The 21,626-nt window shown below is 43.5% G+C and overlaps 1 pseudogene; it reads left to right on the forward strand.

Annotated features, from left to right (window-relative positions):
* The first annotated feature begins 269 nt into the window (after positions 1-269).
* On the forward strand, positions 270-9,265 carry LOC144274904 (actin-related protein 2/3 complex subunit 1A-like; annotated as a pseudogene).
* Positions 9,266-21,626: the final 12,361 nt, after the last annotated feature.

The following is a 21,626-nucleotide window of genomic DNA, read 5'->3' on the forward strand; positions in this document are numbered from 1 at the left end:
GCAAATTTCAGATCTAGATCCCAAGCTAACGCTGAATGTCACCGTTCGAACCCATCTCTATATGTAAGCTGTGAGGAGTCCTTAATGTTTGTGAAGTGTTATTGAAGTTGAGCATTATTAGTGAATGTCAAATCCACTTAATGCTTTAATTATATTTTTTCCCCCCTTAAGTAAACTGAAATCTTTCAAGTATCCCTGCAAACAGCTGTATTTTGTTCTATTTTTCTGGCTTTCAGCTGTTGACACATTGCATCACTGTCTGTTTGGACATGTCCTTGTACAGTTTTGGGATAGAGCCCATATCCTGCTATGCCTGGAACAAAGATCACACCCATAAGTAAAATTTGTCTCACAGCATTCTCTTATCAAGAGAAAGTGACAGTATTCTATAGGAATGATGCAAACCACTCCATCATACTGCAGTCATAGCTCAAAGGTGCAGAAATAATGTACTTAATACATGGAGCAGCGTAGCCGGGCACAGACTCACCGGCAGCACCTGCTGCTGGTCATCTCAGGGAATTAGCATTCCAGCTTCCGGAGTCCCCTCTTCAAGCCAGTGTCTCACCTTGCTGCTGGCTCCCATGTCCCTCCCAGGACCCCCATGCCCCTTTCACTAGGTGCTGCCCCCTGGCAGTACCCCACAGTCCTGGTCTCCCCCTCCCAGGGGAACCCCCCACCCACTATCCCTACCTCACCTCAGTCATAGGCTCCTGCCAGTCACCAGCTAGCCCCTGTGCCCTGGGGCAGACTGCAGTATGAGCCACTCAATCATAGGCAAGGTTGGGTTTGGACCTGCTGCCTCTGCCTACCCATGGCTGCCCCTGCAAGCCCCGTACCTAATAGGCCTTAGCAGGCCTGCAGCCTGGGGCTTTCCTAGGCTGGAGCTCTCCGGCTCCCTTAGCCTATCCCCAGCCCTGCTCCCCTCCAGATACTTGGTTAAGCCCCTGCAGCCAGGCCCTTTTCTCCCTCACAGGAGAGAGTGAGAGAGAGTCTCTGTGGTTTTCTGGCTCACAACCTTTATAGAGCCAGCTGAGCCCTGATTGGGACATGGCCCCCAGCTGAGGCTGCTTCCCCAGTCAGCCCCACTGCCTTTCTGCTGCAACAGCTCTCTCTCAGGGCTGTTTTAAACCCTTCTGGGCCCAAGCGGGTGTCCACCCTGCTACAAGCAGAATACTGTGGGATTTGTAAAGACATCCTTGCAATGCTAATCCGAGCTCCCTTTTGTTAAGGGCTTTTGATGCAGCTGCACCTTGAATACAACTCCTTAGAGCCTTCTCTGTGCAAATTAAATTTTCATATTTCTCCCAAATACCTGCCAATAAATGTTCATGTGCTGAGTCTTCTTAAGGCTGTTTCTCAAATCACGTGAAAGAAAAAACTGTGTTAGATTCTATCCATACTGCAGTCAAAACCACCCAAGTGACAATCGTGTTTCAACACCACTGTTGTAGCAGAGTTTTAAAGCTTCATCTACACAGAGTCAGGGGACCTAGTTACAACATGATTTTAGTTTGTAGGATAGATGCAATGTTAAGTATCCTCCACAACAATGCTAAACCTCAGACATGTCCATGGGCATATGATACATCTTGAAACCTTGAACCAGATCCCCTGCAAGGAACCTATTTGCAGTCTTGAGAACTCTGTTATAAACACATGCTATATACTATCTCCCACTCGAGGGATTACGCTACATATATTTACTAAGTTGGTAACCAGGTTGTAATATGGCTGATCCTGCACTTGACTTGAATGCGTTCACAACATGCTTCATATATGGTTCCTAGCAGTGTGGTTGTGAGCCCGGCTGTACCGTGAATGTTAGGCTATAAAGGGGTTCTAACAAGGTCTCTGTGTGGGAAGTCCTTCTAAAATTCACTGGGCCGTGTGTCAGTCTGGCACCTTTCACCAGCTCAAAATACACTGGGGGAAAAATAAAACCTTTCTGTAGCGGTATAAATGCATAATAATGGAATAGTGTTATGAATGAAATAACTTGGATCACTGCTGCTCCCTAAGAAATAGCTGCGGCAGTATGGGAAAGCTACCCAGGTTTCCTCCAAAACATACAGATGCAAGCATGGCTGTGCTGCATGGTAGGTACAGAGAGGCCAACTCAGGTGACATGAGGTTTGTGGGGGGAAATGGTGCCGCATGGATGTTGCTGAACCATTTTAGCTGCAGCCTTGTCAGCAGCATGGTTACATTTAACGTGGTTCTATCTCTGGTGAAGGTAGGCCCTCTAGCATGGTTTTGCTAGCTCAGTTTTCAGCTGCTCTCCTGCTCTGTGGAGGGGACTGTCTATAGCTCAGTTATAGAATGGCTTACAGATAGAGAAAGGGGGAATCTTGCTAGAACCCTTCTAGCCACAGTCATGCTTTAGCACAGTTGTTGCTATCATGGTTACAGCCATAAGATGAACTGGGCTGTGGAACATTCAATTTTTCAGATTGGTAAGTGCCAGAACGGGTCTCAGCCTGAAGGAGATTGGATGAATTCCCAGGGACTGTGAATCACGAGGTGATGTACACTCAGAGAGCAAAGACTTATGGATGTGACTTAAAGGATCTCAGGGGACTAATTGTTCTAGTTGTTGTCTAGGAATGTTGCCGAGGGCTGGATTTTCTGGAGGGATTAATTCAATGGCCTGTGTCATACAGGAGGTCAGAATAGATGATCACAGTGGTCCTTTCTGGCCTTGGAATCTATGAATCTATTAATTCTGCTGACTCAGAGGACACTGCTACAACCAGCCATCATGAGCCAAAGGCATCCCGGGTGAAAATCCACTAACAGCAGTAGAGTTACTCCAAGTCTTGAGTTGTCTCCGTACGTTAGTTGCATTTTTGTCATGCTCTAAAAACAATGAAGTGAGGGAACCAAAAGCAAAAGCTTTACAGCAATGAATCCAGTTGCAGATCAGTATAACTGGTCCTTCCTCCCTCTCTCTGGTTGCATCCCGTCCTCCTCACACAAACACCACTGGAACTGACCTCCCTGGCAGCCTCCTACGGAGAGAACTGAAGGGGCTGCGATGATGTGCCACGTCCTGTGGAGCTGAAATATTAGCTGTAAAGGAAGGAGGTTCAGCCTGCCCCAGACAGGTGCAGCTCAGGCACCTCATTGTGGTGCTGGTTGTCTCTTTTAGATTTAAATGGTCAGCTGCCAGAAGAAAGCCTGCTGGGAAAGAGCCCGACAAGGGGGTAAACCCAGCCTCGGAGCGGAGTCTTGGCCACACAAAGGCGAAGAGGTAGCAGCGGTAGTTAAGGATAGCGAAAGGGGCTAAATTCCCAATTCTGAGAGGAGCTGAGATATGGAGGGAAGATACCACAGCCAGAGCTGGGTACTTTATGTATTTTAAAGTCTTTCTTCCCATCAGGTTTTGCACTTTGCTCTGTTATTACGTTTATACAGTAAACCGTCGGATTCCCCTTTAGACAGCAGCTGCTGCCTGTCCAAAATGCAGTTGCTAATATCACCCTCCTTTCCTGTCTTTCTGACCGCATCACCCCCTTCAACCACGCCACCATTGGTATCCTGTCTTTTCATACATCAGAATCAGGCTCCTTATCCTCACCTTCAGTGTCCTACAAGACATCTGCTTGGCATTCACCTCTACTCCTTTCCTTCTCTTCCTCCTCTTCCCTCACTCCCTAAAGTCCTCCCAGCCCTCTCTTCTTACTCACCTTTTGATCTTTTTATCCTGCTGTCAGCTTTTTCCTTCTTCTTTGCTGCCTGCTATGCTTGGAACAGCCGTACCCATTTGTTGTTCATAAAATGCTCACCTCGTGTGCTGCACTTCTCCTAGATACATTCCTCCCTCTTGTCCTACTCTCCTCCCCGTTGATCTCTCCACACCCTCTACTACCATCAAGTGCTTCAGGGAAACCTTGTTAATCGCTGTGTACATTTAGTTAGAACACAATTTTGCCTTGAGGAGGCATTTAATTAGTTATTATTTTACAGCACCCAATGTTCTGCTGGGTGCCTTGCAGCACAGAAAAGAGAAGTGTCCTGCCACAAAGAGATCACACTCTAATTTAGACATGACAGGGAAAGTGACAGAAGGGTGGTGATGGGGGAGGAAGGCATGGGGTTACAGCAATGTGATTACACAGTTACTCAGTCATGGAGCATGGGGAGAGGGGGGAGGGTATACTATTAAAAATACTATGATGATACGCTTCCCATGGGGGCTGCAGTAGAAGCTGGCCTTTCCCTTGATATATGGAATCACAATAAGTCTTAAACAGGAAGTGTTTATTATAGAAAATAATTAGAACAGATACAGACTTCCACAAAACTTGTGTTCCAGCTCTGTCTGCCTTATTTACCAGAGGGCAACTCTATGGCCTACAGAGCATAAATACTATCACAGAAACATGACCCTTGTGCTATTAAACATTTTTCTCCACGACCTGAAAGAAAACATAAAATCATCGCTGATAAAATTTGCAGACGACACAAAAATTGGAGGAGTGGTAAATAATGAAGAGGACAAGTCACTGACAAAGGGATCTGGATCACTTGGTAAACGGGGCTCAAGCAAACAAAATGTGTTTTAATACCACTAAATGTAATTGTATACACCTAGGGGAAAAGAGCATAGGCCATACTTACAGGATGAAGGACTCTATCCCAAGAAACAGTGACTCGGAGAAAGATTTGGGGTCGTGATGGATAATCAGCTGAACATGAGCTTCCAGACCAATGCAATGGCCAAAAGAGCTAAATGCAATCCTTGAATGAATAAACAGGGGGATCTCGAGTAGGAACAGAGGGGTTATTTTACCTCTGTATTTTGCACTGGTGCTGGGATACTGCATCCAGTTCTGGTGTACATAATTCAAGAATGTTGATAAATTGTAGATGGTTCAGAGAAGAGCCATGAGAATGTTTAGAAAACGTGCCTTATAGTGATAGACAAGGAGCTCAATGTTTTTAGCTTAAAGAGAAGATTAAAGGTGGCTTGGTCACCATTTATAAGTACCTATATTGGGAACAAATATTTGGTAATGGGCTTGTTAATCTAGCAGAGAAAGATATAATATTATTCAATGGTTGGAAGTTGAAACCAGACAGAAATCAAACTGGAAATAAGGTGTATATTTGTAACAATGAGAATTTGTAACAATTAAACATTGAAACAATTTACTCAGGGGTCACATGGACTCTCCATTATTAGCAATTTTTAAATCAAGATTGAATGTTTTTCTAAATGTTATGATCCAGACATTGTTTTGGGAAGTTTGGTGGCCTGAATTGATACAGGAGATCAGACAAGATGATCCCAATGGTCCCTTCTGGCCTTGGAATCTCTGAATCATCGCAGCAATCAGGAAGAATTTAAACTAGAGGGTCTGGTCTTTGAAGACCAGCTCTAGGAAGGAGTTTCATGCAAAGATTATTGTGGGAAAAGAAGACACATGGGGCATTACGAATGGCATTGGTGGTGCAACATGGTAAGAGACAAGGGCAGATAAATAGGCAGGACAGAGTTATGAAGGGTCTTGGAAAAGGAGACCAAAAAGTTTAACATTGATGTGGTGGAGAACGAAGGTAGACACAGTGCATGGATTTGGAGGGAGAATGAGGGGGATGTGGTCAGATTGGCAGGCCAGGAAAAGTATCTAGATTCATAGATATTTAGGTCAGAAGGGACCATTATGATCATCTAGTCTGACCTCCTGCACAACGCAGGCCACAGAATTTCACCCACCCACTCCTGCGAAAAACCTCTCACCTATTTCTTTAAGAAGCTGTACTTTGCATACTATGGAGGTGATGTGGATGTTGGTGACACCAGAGATAAAGAAGTTTCATTAATCAAGATGGGAGTTAAGGGCATGGAAGAGAGATTTTGCTGTATGTACAACAAGAAAACGTCCAATCTCAGAGATATGGTGGAGGAAGAAACAGGAGGATTTGGACTCGGCCTTGAAGTGTGTGGAATATGTAAACAGTGATTATGTCAGCTGGCATGTTTGGTATAAGGATCTCATTGTCAATGTAAGGACATTTTCCCATCAATAAAGTGCAGTGGTTAAGAGCAAATGAATGAGGCAGCCCTTCCATATAAACCAGAGATAGCCAGAGTTTTGCTTACACAGCTGGCAGAGGTCTACATGCTGGTCCTTGGCAACCCCAGAGGTGTAGCTCACAGACTACACATCCCAGCATTCTGCTGTTATGTGTGCACAGACTTCAGGGTGATCTATGGCCTCAGTTATTTCTTTAACAGAAATTGCTATCAGTCCTAACAACCATACTATCCACATCTACCAGAAATCTGAGAATCAAGGGAAGAAAGTCCATGAACTGGCAGAGCACATTGGCCAGGTCACAGGTAAGAGAGTTACAGATTTTACCTACAATCGTTATTTATGTAATCTTATTGGTTAAAGCTGAAAAGAAAAGAAAAAGGCCCTTTTCCAGAGCAAGACAGAAACTAACCATACCTATTGCTTCTGCACACCATGTTACACTGAGAATAAGAGACCTAATTCGCGGGAAGAGATGGGTTTCAGAGTAACAGCCGTGTTAGTCTGTGTTCGCAAAAAGAAAAGGAGTACTTGTTGCACCTTAGAGACTAACCAATTTATTTGAGCATAAGCTTTCGTGAGCTACAGCTCACTTCATCAGATGCATACTGTGGAAAATACAGAAGATGTTTGTGTGTATAAAAACATCTTCTGTATTTTCCACAGTATGCATCCGATGAAGTGAGCTGTAGCTCACGAAAGCTTATGCTCAAATAAATTGGTTAGTCTCTAAGGTGCCACTAGTACTCCTTTTCTTTTTGGGAAGAGATGGATAAGCAACCAGAAAAAATAATCATCAGGAAACAGTGTTGTCTAGTGATTAGATCATGGGACTAGGAGTGTTGGCATCTACCTAGGTTTTATTCCCAAATCTACAGCTGACTTGCTGTGCAAACTTTGACACGTTTAACTCTTGTGCCTCAGTTTACCTATCTACAAGATGATTATAATAATGCCTACCATGACAGATGTGTAGTGATGCTCAGTTAATGTTTGCAAAGAGCACTGGTTTAAAGACACTGTAGAAGGGCAAAGTATTATAATAATCTCACATGTCTTTCATTGATGGCTTCATATTGTATTGAGGTCTTGTGACAAAGAGCCATGTATTGGGTAGTCAAGATACAGAGTGAGAACTGAAGGTGTCGGTAGATGTGTGATGTTACAGGAATTGACTGGGCTCCTGACTCTAACCACCTTGTGACCTGCGCTGTGGACTGAAATGCAGATTCACGGACCCTGAAGGGTGGCATATGGAAGCCCACTGCCGCATATCAGTTGCGCAGCCACTTATGTGAAATGGTCCCGACTGGAGAATAAGTTTGCTTTGGGCAGTGGTTCTAAAATCATTTCCATATGTTACTTGGAGAAAGGAAATGTCTGGTAAGCCCAAAACAGAGAGCAGAGACACCTCTTTGGAACGCACAGTTTTTAACTCACTAAGTTAAAAGCCCCCTGTTGTAAGTCATCCGTGCCTGCAGGCCTTGCCATCTTGAACCACAGCACGATGAGATCTCACAAGCTCTGCAGGATTGGGGTAGTACAGTTCTGAGATAGGGGACTTCCAAGAAACACACGTCAAGGAGCAGTGGTTGCATTTTTCCCCTCTGACTCATACAAAGCCAGTGATCGGACATAGCACTAGGGAGCGTCGTGCTGCTGGAGGTGCCATCCTCTACATGAGGTATGAAGTGGATCACCTTTATTTTTATGTCACCAAAGAGTCCGTGGCACTTTCTGAAAAAGCCAGGGTGCCCTGGCTAAATCCCGCGGGAGTAGTTGCATTCTGCCTGCCTAACACTCCTCCTGCAATTTCAGCTGGATACAATATTCTTCCCTTCCCCTATATTAAGATGCTGTACATTGTTGCTGAGCGCTGTTCAGGGCTGGCCTTACCATGAGGTGAACTGAGGTGCCAGGCTGTGGGGGGGCACCACTAGGACCCAGCGTTTCAAAGTTTTGGCCCAAGCGAAGGGGTATGGGGGCGTCATTTGAGCTCCCCGCCTCAGGTGCCAAAATATCGTGGGCCAGCCTTGGCGCTGTTAAACAGCTGCCATGTCACACCCCAGCTACTGCTACAGTTCAGTGGTGGGCGAAAAAATTCCTGGATATAACTTGTAAATCAGCTAGTTATAAGAACACTGCTGAAAAGACTTCCTGGTATTATCATGCATAGGTCTACTCAGACACAGAGTCTCATGAATTTCAGTGGCTCTGGGTGAGACAATGCATACATGCCCTAATAAGTGCTCCCATGTTTGAGCCCTTTATGAAGTACTCCGGGATGGCAGGTAGATCGAAGACAGTATTGCAAAGCACCAGAGAAAGACCCTGTAAGGACCAGTCCTCCAGGGGAAGGGAGATGGACTAGATAACCCCACAGGTCTTGCCTTCTTTATAATTCAAATGGGGGCTGTGTGACTTCTTGCTTCTACAGTCCCAGAGCAACTCAAACAGTTCATCTGCTGCTTCCAGCATCTGCAAACGTGATTCTCCACCTTGTCAGTTTGTACTGAAGCAAATCAATTTTACTGGGACAAGAGACAGAGTGTAGCAGCCATAAACTTGTTTTCCTGAAACAAATGTGATCTAGTTACCAGGGTTTGTTTTTCAGTGGACAGTAAATAATTTCACTAAAAGGATCCCAGCTTCCCTAACAATTTGGAATGCGAGCACTCTCGGAAATGTCATTCACAGAACAGCTTCACTGCAAAGTTATATGCCCCAAACTTCCCACATATTTATTCTTCTGCGTAGCTGACTCTTAACAACAGGTGGCTGAGTAAACACATAAAGAAGTCAATCTGATCCACTATACTTAGTCTAGATTGGCATCCAAATAACATTTTACTGGCTGCAGGATCAACTGATTTCTGGTGCAGGTCTGTACTTTCCCCCACCTAAAACACAAACGTAGACATTTTTACAACTCTCGAAGATGTCTCTTTCAAAAAACAAAAACAAAACCTCAGCCTTTGAAGTGTCAGCTGACTCCTCATTCATGTGCTGAGCCTGAATACAAACCGTATGCAGCAGGAGGGAAGTATACCCTTTTAATCCTCACTGTAGGGGTACCTCTGAAACAGAAGGATCGGCCAAGGGGTAGTGGTAATAGGATTTTAACCAAATAATACATGTCCAGAAGCTACTCAGTGTATTTACCTTTACCTCTAAATAGGTTGTTTTCGCACATTGAAGTTTTGAGACAGGAACCAGTCTAGTGTGCTTTTTAAGGATTTATTCAAATAAGCAAACAAATATAAAGCTAAGTATTTATATGGGGTTGTCTACACTTAAAACCTGCCACTGCTGCAGAACTTCAGTGAAAATGCTACCTACACCTACGGAAGGGATTCTCCTGGCAGAGTAGGTAACCCACCTCCCCAAGAGATGGTAGCTAGGTCGATGGGATAATTCTCTCATTGATCTAACCAGGGGTTAGATCATAGTTATACAGGCCTAAGTTAGGTCCCAGGCATTGTGATATAGTTATACAGGCCTAATTTCTTAGTATAGAACAGGCCTAGGTCTCTAATTAATTTGTCTCTAATTTCCCTAAACGAATCCTATAAAACACAAGGCAATGATCCAGTCAAGGTTACAATTTGAATCTGAGTAACTAGATCAGTGGTTCAATTTATTTGGCTGGCAAATTACTACAAGAAGTTATGAAGTCAATTCATAAGGTTAACGCAAGAATTACTTCAATACTTCACAGGGAAGTTCAGGAACAATGCCTTTCTTTTAATCTAATCAATTGGGCTCAGGCCGTGTCTCCGTTTCAGCCACTACAGCGGCACAACTAAGGGCAGGTTTACACTACAAACTTGAATTTGTGCTGTGCCACAGTAAGGTTTCTGGTGGAGACGCTCTAAGCCAAGGGGAGAGAGCTCTCCCGTTGGCTTAATAACGCCACCTTTGCAAGAAGCACTATAGTGGCAGAGCTGCATCGAGACAGTCTCCTGCCGACATAGCACTGTCTACACGGCGGGTTACGGTCAGTATAACTACATCACTCCAGGGGTGTGGATTTTCACACCCCTGAACAACAAATGATACCAAAGTACAGGTATGTCTACATTTACCCGACGCTGCTGCAATCAATCCACCGGGGATCAATTTAGAGAGTCTAGTGAAGACCCGCGAAATCGACCATAGTTAGCTCTCCCATCGACTCCGGTACTCCACCGGAACCAGAAGAGTAAGGGAAGTCGATGGGAGAGTGTCTCCTATCGCCACAGCGTGGTGTAGACTCTGCAGTAAGTCAACCTACGCTACGTCGACTCCAGCTACATTATTCACGTAGCTGGAGTTGGGTAGCTAAGGTCAACTTAACCCCATAGCGTAGACCTGCCCTCAGTGTGTAATGTAGAGCTGGTCTAAGGTACTGCAGCTGAAAACCAACTTCCTTCCATTCCTCAGTGTGATCTTTTTGAATGAGAACCAAGTAGTTGCTGCTGTAAGTTTATTTACAATACATGTTTGATGCCATTTCCAAAAAAAACCTTTTTTCTTTTCTAACATAGGTGGTAGTCTCTGTTCAGAGACATTTGCTGCACAGCCAAACCCCTTCCACCCAAATTGTTATCACTGTACTGTCTTCATTGTTCAAATATTTAGGGGCCTGCTCCTACAAGGTGCTGAGCATCCTCAGCTCCTTTTGAAGTCCAGAGGAGTTGAAGTGTCCACCGCCTCACAAGATCGGACTCTTTGCATCTAGGGATCACACCACCACTGAACTAAAGCCATCCCTGGATGGAGAACAACAATCAGACAGATAGCCATTCGCTAGACAAGGAAGGGAAAATTCTGGCCAAAGACATTCAGGCAAACTTCTACTCTTATGAAAAAAGCCATTATGGGATGCTCAGTGTCTACACAAAACACAAAGAGTCTTAGTTTCTAAGGTCTCCTCCATCAAACCTACACGATTTATCTATCTTCAGAAGGATATAGGGCTGAGCTGATGCAGAAGTCCGGGGCTAAACATCAGTTCTGAAATATCTATCAAGCTGTCACAACCGCGCCAAGAAGGTCTTGTCCATTTGATTCTTTGAAAAAGGAGAGACGTGCAGGTTCATCTTGGGACTGTAGTGGAGGGGATTGCTACTTGTCAGGGTTTGAATGCTTAGAGTCTCTGGCATCCCTGCACACGCGGCTCCTCATCTTTGCAAGGTAAAGAAATGGCATTCAGTGCCATTTGTTGTGGAGGTAGGATCCCTTTTAGAAGAGTCCTTAAAAGAAAAAATAGCCCGCCAGACGATGTGTCTGTTCAGCATGGACGCAAGAAATCCCACGGTGCTTTTCATAAAAGGGAGTACATGCTGCTGCTGTTAGCCAGAAACTTTCCTCTCCGCTCTTGCTTGGCATGCTGGCTGCTCACCACCCTCCCATACAGAGGTGGACATCGTTTGGTGGGGAGCTATTATTGGGCTAAATCCTAACATTCTTATGTGGGCGACACTTCCATTGAAGTCCCCCAGCGGAAGTGTTGCTTGAGTAAGGACTATGCCATCACCAAGTAAGAACATCAGGATTTGGCCCATTATTACCACTGTCATCTCAGAAGAGGAATGTCCTTCACCTCAGCAAGTGCTAAAGCCAAGGACCAACGACATAAGGCTTCAATTGTCTTTTTCCCTCCAGGATCATGATTGCAGCCCCTGTCTGTTTTCATACACAAACCCAGACAACCTGCAGCTCATTGGGAAAGTTGATTCCCAAAAGCAAAGTAGCAAGGGGAATTTGACAGCGATGCAACATTTCTGCAACCTGGATAAGAAAGCCATCAAGGAAAACAAGGATTCTGGGTTAGACACCCTTCACCAGTACAGCATCAGGTAGGAAGTACTCACCATGGGTGGGTGTGATCTTGTGGTTCTTAGTCAAAGACAGGAGAGTTTTGCCTGAATAAGGACTGCAAGATTTAGCACATTAATCTAATTCACAAAAACACAGGGCCAGACTAGTGAGCAGTTATTCACCCAAGTAACCACATTAACGTCAGAAGGATTACTTGTACAAGTAGCTTCTTTTTAAATGCGAGTAAAGGCTTCACAATCTGGCATAGGTCAATATCTGAGGTTAAAAATAGGTCAAAGCAATAGCTACATTGGAAGTGACCTCTTTTTCAATCAGTGGGCTCAGTGAAGTGCCATCAATCCTAACCGGAGAGACCTTGGGTCAAATTCAGACCACTTGCATGCATCTGCAACTCTAGTCATTCGGTGGCGTTACTCATATTATCAGGTTTCAGAGTAGCAGCCGTGTTAGTCTGTATCAGCAAAAAGAAAAGGAGTACTTGTGGCACCTTTGAGACTAACACATTTATTTGAGCATGAGCTTTCGTGAACTACAGCTCATATTATCAGTACGCTCTATGGTCTGTATTTATGTAAATCTAGTATATATAGGTTTCAGAGTAACAGCCATGTTAGTCTGTATTCGCAAAAAGATGAAGTGAGCTGTAGCTCATGAAAGCTTATGCTCAAATAAATTGCAAAAAGAAAAGGAGTACTTGTGGCACCTTAGAGACTAACCAATTTATTTGAGCATGAGCTTTCGTGAGCTACAGCTCACTTCATCGGATGCATACCGTGGAAACTGCAGCAGACTTTATATACACACAGAGATCATAAAACAATACCTTCTCCCACCCCACTGTCCTGCTGGTAATAGCTTATCTAAAGTGATCATCAAGTTGGGCCATTTCCATTAATTGGTTAGTCTCTAAGGTGCCACAAGTCCTCCTTTTCTTCTAGTATATATATGAATTGCCAGTAGATGGCACTCCAATACATAGCACCATTTCTGGGTTTTGTAAAATAAGCTCCATAAAGCTTGGTGTTTGCACTGCAAATGGCTTCCTTTGTGCAGCTCTGTACATCCATTCTTAACTCCTGCTTACACTTGGTCTCAATCTGTCCACTCTCCTAAACTAAGGAGACAGGTCAGTTCTCAGAGTAACTCCAGCACTAAGCTCTTCTGTGCAAGCTTTGCAGCGTTTCTTCCATCCTCTCCACCTGATCCACAGTACACTGGATCAAAACAACCGAGTCGTGGACTGATAACCACATTGTAAGGTCACAAACCTGAACTGTCCATTTTCCAATACAGCCAAGCCTCCTGATTTGTCAGATGACCAATTTCAGATCATATTTGCAAAGTGTAGCCAACCTGTCTTTCCTACCTGACTGCAGAGTTCATATAGTTCTGATTTGGAATTGGGAATTATGTGGTGTCATTTTTTTTTTAATTACTCCAGAAAGTGAACCATCTCTGCACCAAAGAGGTGCAGCATAGACAATGGCAGGGTACATACAGCTACTGTTCTTCTGTCCTGCACTGGACAAGACACCTCCAGGGGTGAGAGGCAATTTCAGACTCCGGCTGGCCCAGCATATGGTGTCTCTTCTGAGGCAGCTATTGCTTTGGAGGAAGAAAGAGCAGTCAGACTTCTCAGAGATGACTGCTTGGAGTCTAATATTAACGAGCTGAAAACATTCTTTGTTTTTTCTTTGCAAAATTAAGCCAGCAGTGTGTCTGTTTTGGAGGAGATTCCGGCATGACCAAGTTTAGCAGCACTGGTGTAGATGGAGCATTGGTGATCTGGGCTAGACAGGTAAAGGACACAAAGAACAAGACCATTTTAATTCTAGATTTGGTATTTTTTGAAAGCCATGGAACAAATGATATAAACATGGGCCATAAACAGGAATAGAAGTTAAAAGGTTAACAATACATTTATTTTAAATGGCAGGGTTTGTATCATTTGAGTGTTTCACTCACACATGCTATCTGAGCAGTAGAATCAGAGAGGTGGAAGAGACTTTTGAGGTCCTGTTTAATCTAGCTCCTGGAAACAAATGCAAAATGCTCCGACAGTATATTCTCTACTGCTTTGTCCAATCTAGTTTTAAGTTTCCCTACTGCCAGTGCTTAATTACTTCCAGGACTGAGCCCTGGCACCTCTAGGCTTGGCAGTTCATAGCCCCAGCACATGGACTGAGGATAGTAAATGGCCTTACGGGTGCTACTAGAAATGCAACATGCTGTCTAGGAAGCACTTGAGACAATACTCGCTGTCAGAAAGGGGGAAGATTCTAAACAGTTTTTCCCCCCCAGTCATCAAAGTGAAGTGTAAGCAGAGAAAAAGTCCCATGGAGTGATGCATTCAGAAACAAACACCACTGGCTTCAAAGCCCCAGGCCTTGATAAAAAGCAGCATAGGGCCTGCTTCTCCAGTCACATAACATCAATGTTGCAGCTGATTAAGTCCCTTCACTTCAATGCAGTTATTTCTGATTTACACCAGTGTAAAGTAAGGGGAGGAGAATCAGAGCCACACTTTTATGTATAACGTGTTCTCTTTAGTGTGACTGGTCTTTCTATGTTGACATGCTACAACCGTATTTCTTTACTCATCATCGGAAAGCTAGTAAAATGCAAGCGAGCCAACATTTCCTTCAAGAAATAATCCCAGAAGTAAACGGACGCTGCAAACATCTGTAGCTGAATCCTTCCTGCACCATCAGACGTCTCTTAGGGCAAACATAAAGTCTTCAGCTGCATTACTAAGACTTTGAAAGATTTGAACAATAGAATTGCTTTCATGGCTTTCTCCATTCCATCTCATCTTAGACACATATGGCTTGATTTTCAGGATAAGATATACACGGCTATGTGCAGAAAATTGTTCATTTAATTGTGCATGCATTAAGGGTGACTACACGCACCAATCTGGTAATTGTGTCCACAATGGCCAGTTACACATCTGTTGACAATTTGCATACACAGTTGCCTGGCTTTGCATATAGTGTCAGTTATAGGAAAGCCAACAGGTGCAGAGGAACACATGGTTTAGACAGACACATGCTTTAAGAGAGGATTTATTAAAGGAGATATTCTAAAACCAAGTAAAGAGGAGAAGATAGAAGTTGATAAAGTACAAGTATGAGCTGAAGAGAAACAGTCAAATGAAAAAGAGTCCCATTCAATTACATCACATGCTGGCACACAACTAAATATTGATAAATTTTATAAGTGCATGTATACAAATTCAAGAAGTCTAAATACTAAGATGGGTGAACTTGTGTGCCTAGTATTAAATGAGAAAACTTGGTGGACTGATGATAATCAATGGGACAAGGTAACACCCGTGAATAAAATATGTAGGAATGACAGAGTAGGTCGCACTGGTCGGGGAGTGGCACAGCATATGAAAGAAAGCAGAGTCAAATATAGTAAAAATCTTAAATGAATCAAACAGTACATAGAATCTCTATATGGATAGACTGGCCATGCTTGAATAATAATAATAAGGAATATGCTACCAACCACCTGACCAGGATGGTGATGGTGATTGTGAAATACTCAGGGAGATTGCAAAGGCTACGGAAAACAGACAACTCAAGAATAATGGGGGAGTTCAACTATCCCCATATTGAGTGGGAACATGTCACTTCAGGATGGAATGCAGAGATTAAATTTCTAGTCACCATTAATGCCTGTTTCTTGGAGAAGCTAGTCCTAGAACCCACAACAGGTGAGGCAATTCTTGATTTAGTTCTAAGTGGCGCACAAGATCTGGTCCAAGAGGTGAATATAGCTGAAGCACTTGGTAATAGCAACCATAACATAATTAAATATAACATCCGGGGGCTGGGGAGGAGGCAGGAATAACAGAGAAACCCACTACAGTAGCATTTAACTTCAAAAAGGGGGACTATGCAAAAATGAGGAGGTGAGTTAAATGGAAATTAAAAGGAACAGTCACAAGAGTGAAATGCCTGCAAGCTGCATGGACATTTTAAAAAAAACACTATAATAGAGTTTATAATAATCAAACTATATGTATATCCAAATTAGAAAACAGAGGACTAAAAAAATGCCATAATGGCTAAATGGAGTAAAGGAAGCTAGAGAGACAAAAAGACAGCTTTTAAAAGCTGGATGTTCAGTTCCTACTGAGGAAAATAGAAAGGAGCATAAACTCTGGCAAGTCAAGTGTAAAAGTATAATTAGGCAGGCCAAAAGAGGATTTGAAGAGCAACTACCAAAAATCCCCACAAAAACTAACAGCAAAAAAATTTTTAAGTACATCAGAAGCAGGAAGCCTGCCAAATGATCAGTAGGGCCACTGGACAATCGAGGCGCTAAAGGAGCACTCAAGGAAAACAAGGCCATTGCAGAGAAGCTAAAGGACTTCTTTGTATTAGTCTTCATTGCAGAGGTTGTGAGGGAGATTCCACCACCTGAGTCATTCCTTTTAGGTGACAAATCTGAGGAACTATCCCAGATTGAGGTGTCAGTAAAGGAGGTTTAGAAATAAATTGATAAACAGTAATAAGTCGCCAGGACCAGATGATACTCAAGAGTTCTGAAGGAACTCAAATATGAAATTGCGGAATGACTAACTGGTATGTAACCTATTGTTTAAATCAGACTCTATGCCAAGTGACTGGTGCATAGCTATTGTAACGTCAACTTTTTAAAAGGCTCTAGAGGCAATCCTGGCAATTATAAGCTTAAATTCAGAACCAGGTAAATTGGTTGAAACTGTAGTACAGAACAGAATTATCAGACACAAATGAACATGATACGTTGGGGAAGAGTCAACATGGCTTTTGTTAGAAAGAAAGAAAGAAAGAAAGAAAGAAAGAAAGAAAGAAAGAAAGAAAGAAAGAAAGAAAGAAAGAAAGAAAGAAAGAAATCAGGGTGTGACAGGATTGAAGTTGCCTGTAATAATTTGTGAATATTGTGGTTGTTGTAATGTTTACTGTATGCATATGTTGAATTAATTTAATAACAGGATTGTCAGGAAACTCAGGAAAGGGCTGGTGGATACGTATATACGCTCCTCAGCAAACATTTGACAGACAACACAAGCGCCATTCAGTTTGATGCTCTGATGGGACCCTCTGCTGGGCCTGCCATCTGACGGGTTTGATCACAGGGACCCCCTTGGGACTGTCACCTGACATGCTGAAATTACCTCTGAGCCCGTTTTCCTTGCCAGCCTGGGACTTCCAGAACCCTGTCTTGTTGAGCCAGACATGCTGGCCTGCTGCAACACAGACTCATGGTCTGAACCATGCACCCAAAGCTGCAGGCTTTAACTGAAAACCACTCAGCAGATTACCTATCTCCAGCACCCAGACACCCAGTTCCCAATGGGATCCAAATCCCAAATAAATCCGTTTTACTCTGTATAAAGTTTATACAGGGTAAACTCATAAATTGTCCTCCCTCTATAACACTGATAGAGAGATATGCACAGCTGTTTGCTCCCCCAGGTATTAATCACTTACTCTGGGTATATTAATAAACAAAAGTGATTTTATTAAGTGTCATAAATATAAGGGGAAGGGTAAACCCCTTTGAAATTCCTCCTGGCCAGGGGAAAGCTCCTCTCACCTGTAAAGGGTTAAGAAGCTAAAGGTAACCTCGCTGGCACCTGACCAAAATGACCAATGAGGAGACAAGATACTTTCAAAAGCTGGGAGGAGGGAGAGAAACAAAGGGTCTGTGTCTGTCTGTATGCTGGTCTTTGCCAGGGACAGAACAGGAATGGAGTCTTAGAATTTTTAGTAAGTAATCTAGCTAGGTATGTGTTAGATTATGATTTCTTTAAATGGCTGAGAAAAGAATTGTGCTGAATAGAATAACTATTTCTGTCTGTGTATCTTTTTTGTAACTTAAGGTTTTGCCTAGAGGGGTTCTCTATGTTTTTGAATCTAATTACCCTGTAAGATATCTACCATCCTGATTTTACAGGGGGGATTTCTTCATTTCTATTTACTTCTATTTTCTATTAAAAGTCTTCTTGTAAAAAACTGAATGTTTTTTCATTGTTCTCAGATCCAAGGGTTTGGGTCTGTGGTCACCTATGCAAATTGGTGAGGCTTTTTATCCAACATTTCCCAGGAAAGGGGGGGGTGCAAGTGTTGGGAGGATTGTTCATTGTTCTTAAGATCCAAGGGTCTGGGTCTGTAGTCACCTAGGCAAATTGGTGAGGCTTTTTACCAAACCTTGTCCAGGAAGTGGGGTGCAGGGTTTTGGGAAGTATTTTGGGGGGAAAGACGCGTCCAAACAGCTCTTCCCCAGTAACCAGTATTAGTTTGGTGGTGGTAGCGGCCATTCCAAGGACCACGGGTGGAATACTTTGTACCTTGGGGAAGTTTTGACCTAAGCTGGTAAAGATAAGCTTAGGAGGTTTTTCATGCAGGTCCCCACATCTGTACCCTAGAGTTCAGAGTGGGGGAGGAACCTTGACATTAAGTAAAAAAAAGTAGGATTTAAGTGCTTTCAAGTAATAACAGACAGAACAAACTAAGTCACCAAGCAAAATAAAACAAAACAAGCAAGTCTAAGCTTAATACATTAAGAAACTGATTACAGGTATCAGAGTAACAGCCGTGTTAGTCTGTATTCGCAAAAAGAAAAGGAGTACTTGTGGCACCTTAGAGACTAACCAATTTATTCGAGCATGAGCTTTCGTGAGCTACAGCTCACTTCATCAGATACATACCGTGGAAACTGCAGCAGACTTTATATATACACAGAGAATATGAAACAATACCTCCTCCCACCCCACTGTCCTGCTGGTAATAGCTTATCTAAAGTAATCGTCAGGTTAGGCCATTTCCAGCACAAATCCAGGTTTTCTCACCCTCCACCCCCCCACACAAATTCACTCTCCTGCTGGTGATAGCCCATCCAAAGTGACAACTCTTTACACAATGTGCATGATAATGAAGGTAGGCCATTTCCTGCACAAATCCAGGTTCTCTCACTCCCTCACCCCCCTCCAAAAACCCACCCCCATACACACACAGACTCACTCTCCTGCTGGTAATAGCTCGTCCAAACTGACCACTCTCCAAGTTTAAATCCAAGTTAAACCAGAACATCTGGGGGGGGGGGGGAGGAAAAAACAAGAGGAAATAGGCTACCTTGCAGAATGACTTAGCCACTCCCAGTCTCTATTTAAGCCTAAATTAATAGTATCCAATTTGCAAATGAATTCCAATTCAGCAGTTTCTCGCTGGAGTCTGGATTTGAAGTTTTTTTGTTTTAAGATAGCGACCTTCATGTCTGTGATTGCGTGACCAGAGAGATTGAAGTGTTCTCCGACTGGTTTATGAATGTTATAATTCTTGACATCTGATTTGTGTCCATTTATTCTTTTACGTAGAGACTGTCCAGTTTGACCAATGTACATGGCAGAGGGGCATTGCTGGCACATGATGGCATAAATCACATTGGTGGATGTGCAGGTGAACGAGCCTCTGATAGTGTGGCTGATGTTATTAGGCCCTGTGACGGTGTCCCCTGAATAGATATGTGGGCACAATTGGCAACGGGCTTTGTTGCAAGGATAAGTTCCTGGGTTAGTGGTTCTGTTGTGTGGTATGTGGTTGTTGGTGAGTATTTGCTTCAGGTTGCGGGGCTGTCTGTAGGCAAGGACTGGCCTGTCTCCCAAGATTTGTGAGAGTGTTGGGTCATCCTTTAGGATAGGTTGTAGATCCTTAATAATGCGTTGGAGGGGTTTTAGTTGGGGGCTGAAGGTGACGGCTAGTGGCGTTCTGTTATTTTCTTTGTTAGGCCTGTCCTGTAGTAGGTAACTTCTGGGAACTCTTCTGGCTCTATCAATCTGTTTGTTTACTTCCGCAGGTGGGTATTGTAGTTGTAAGAAAGCTTGACAGAGATCTTGTAGGTGTTTGTCTCTGTCTGAGGGGTTGGAGCAAATGCGGTTGTATCGCAGAGCTTGGCTGTAGACGATGGATCGTGTGGTGTGGTCAGGGTGAAAGCTGGAGGCATGCAGGTAGGAATAGCGGTCAGTAGGTTTCCGGTATAGGGTGGTGTTTATGTGACCATTGTTTATTAGCACTGTAGTGTCCAGGAAGTGGATCTCTTGTGTGGACTGGACCAGGCTGAGGTTGATGGTGGGATGGAAATTGTTGAAATCATGGTGGAATTCCTCAAGGGCTTCTTTTCCATGGGTCCAGATGATGAAGATGTCATCAATATAGCGCAAGTAGAGTAGGGGCTTTAGGGGACGAGAGCTGAGGAAGCGTTGTTCTAAATCAGCCATAAAAATGTTGGCATACTGTGGGGCCATGCGGGTACCCATAGCAGTGCCGCTGATCTGAAGGTATACATTGTCCCCAAATGTGAAATAGTTATGGGTAAGGTAGTATCTCACCCTCAGAGATATTCCAATAAGCTTCTTTCACAGACTAGACTCCTTCCTAGTCTGGGCCAAATCCTTTCCTCGGTACAGTCCTTGTTAGTTTCAGCAGATGTCTTAGGTGGTAAACGGGGTATTCTCATGATTGGGACCCCTTTGTCCTGCTCCACCCCCATTTATAGCTTTGGCACAAGGCAGGAATTTTTTGTCTCTCGGAGTCCCCACCCCGCCTTCCAAATGGAAAAGTACCAGATTTAAGATGGATTCCAGTATCATGTGACATGGTCACATGTCACTGTAAGACCCCAGCCTCCATTCCTGGCCCCCTGGGTACACAGGAAGGTTTGCAAGTAAACAGAGCCATTTACAACCAATTGTCTTAGTCAATGGGAGCCATCAAGATTCTAAACCACCATTAATGGCCCACACTTTGCATAATTACAATAGGACCTCAGAGTTATACTTCATATTTCTAGCTTCAGATACAAAAATAATACATGCATACAAATAGGAGGAATATATTCAGTAGGTTATAACCTTTGTTATGATACCTTACAAGAGATCTTTTGCATAAAGCATATTCCAGTTACATCATATTCACACTCATAAGCATATTTCCATAAAACATATGGAGTGCAATGTCACATGCCAGACCAGTTTCTCCAGCAGCGGCTTGGTCCCTGTGGAAAGGAGAATCTAAGAGTCTCAAAGGGTTTAAAGAGACACATCCAAGGACAGAGACAAGTTTTAGAGAATGAGATCCCAGAGCTTGCTGAATGGAGCCCTGGGGGAAGTTAGATCTACTGGGGTCCCCGTCAGGAGGAGAGGGAGACTCTAGATAAGAATGCAGTTAGACCTTTTGTTGTTTTAAAATCATTTTTTCCTATGCTATGTTTTAAGAAAGCAGGTTTGGGTCACTAATCCACTGATCACAAGCTCCCAAAGGGCAGAATGACAGGAACCATACCCAGTCAGACCTGCAGGGTGAGCATGGTTGACACACAGGGTACTGTAGCCCAGCATGCAGGCTAAGAATGGAAGAATCGCATGTTTACACCCAAAGAAAGGTAAAGGCTCAACACTGGTGATGGGTATACTCAGAGGCCAGAAAGGAGGCCAAAGTGCTGTTAGCCCTACATCTGTGACACAGCCCCTAATCTCCAAAGACAATCTATCAAAAACCCTTCCCTTAAGTCTGACTCAGCTATGTTTGGTCAGAGTTGGTGGTATTTTCCAACACTCCCTTCATTAAGGCGAGCATAGCATGTCTTCACCACAGAGGTTAAATACTAGCTGTAGGCAGCTAGCTGCAAAGAAGATTGGTCAATACTGTTGCAACAGTGTTGGATGGCAAAATATAAGTATGGTTACAACTTCTATTACACAAGTCT

Source organism: Eretmochelys imbricata, chromosome 14, assembly GCF_965152235.1.
Source record: "Eretmochelys imbricata isolate rEreImb1 chromosome 14, rEreImb1.hap1, whole genome shotgun sequence".
Lineage (NCBI taxonomy): Eukaryota > Metazoa > Chordata > Testudines > Cheloniidae > Eretmochelys > Eretmochelys imbricata.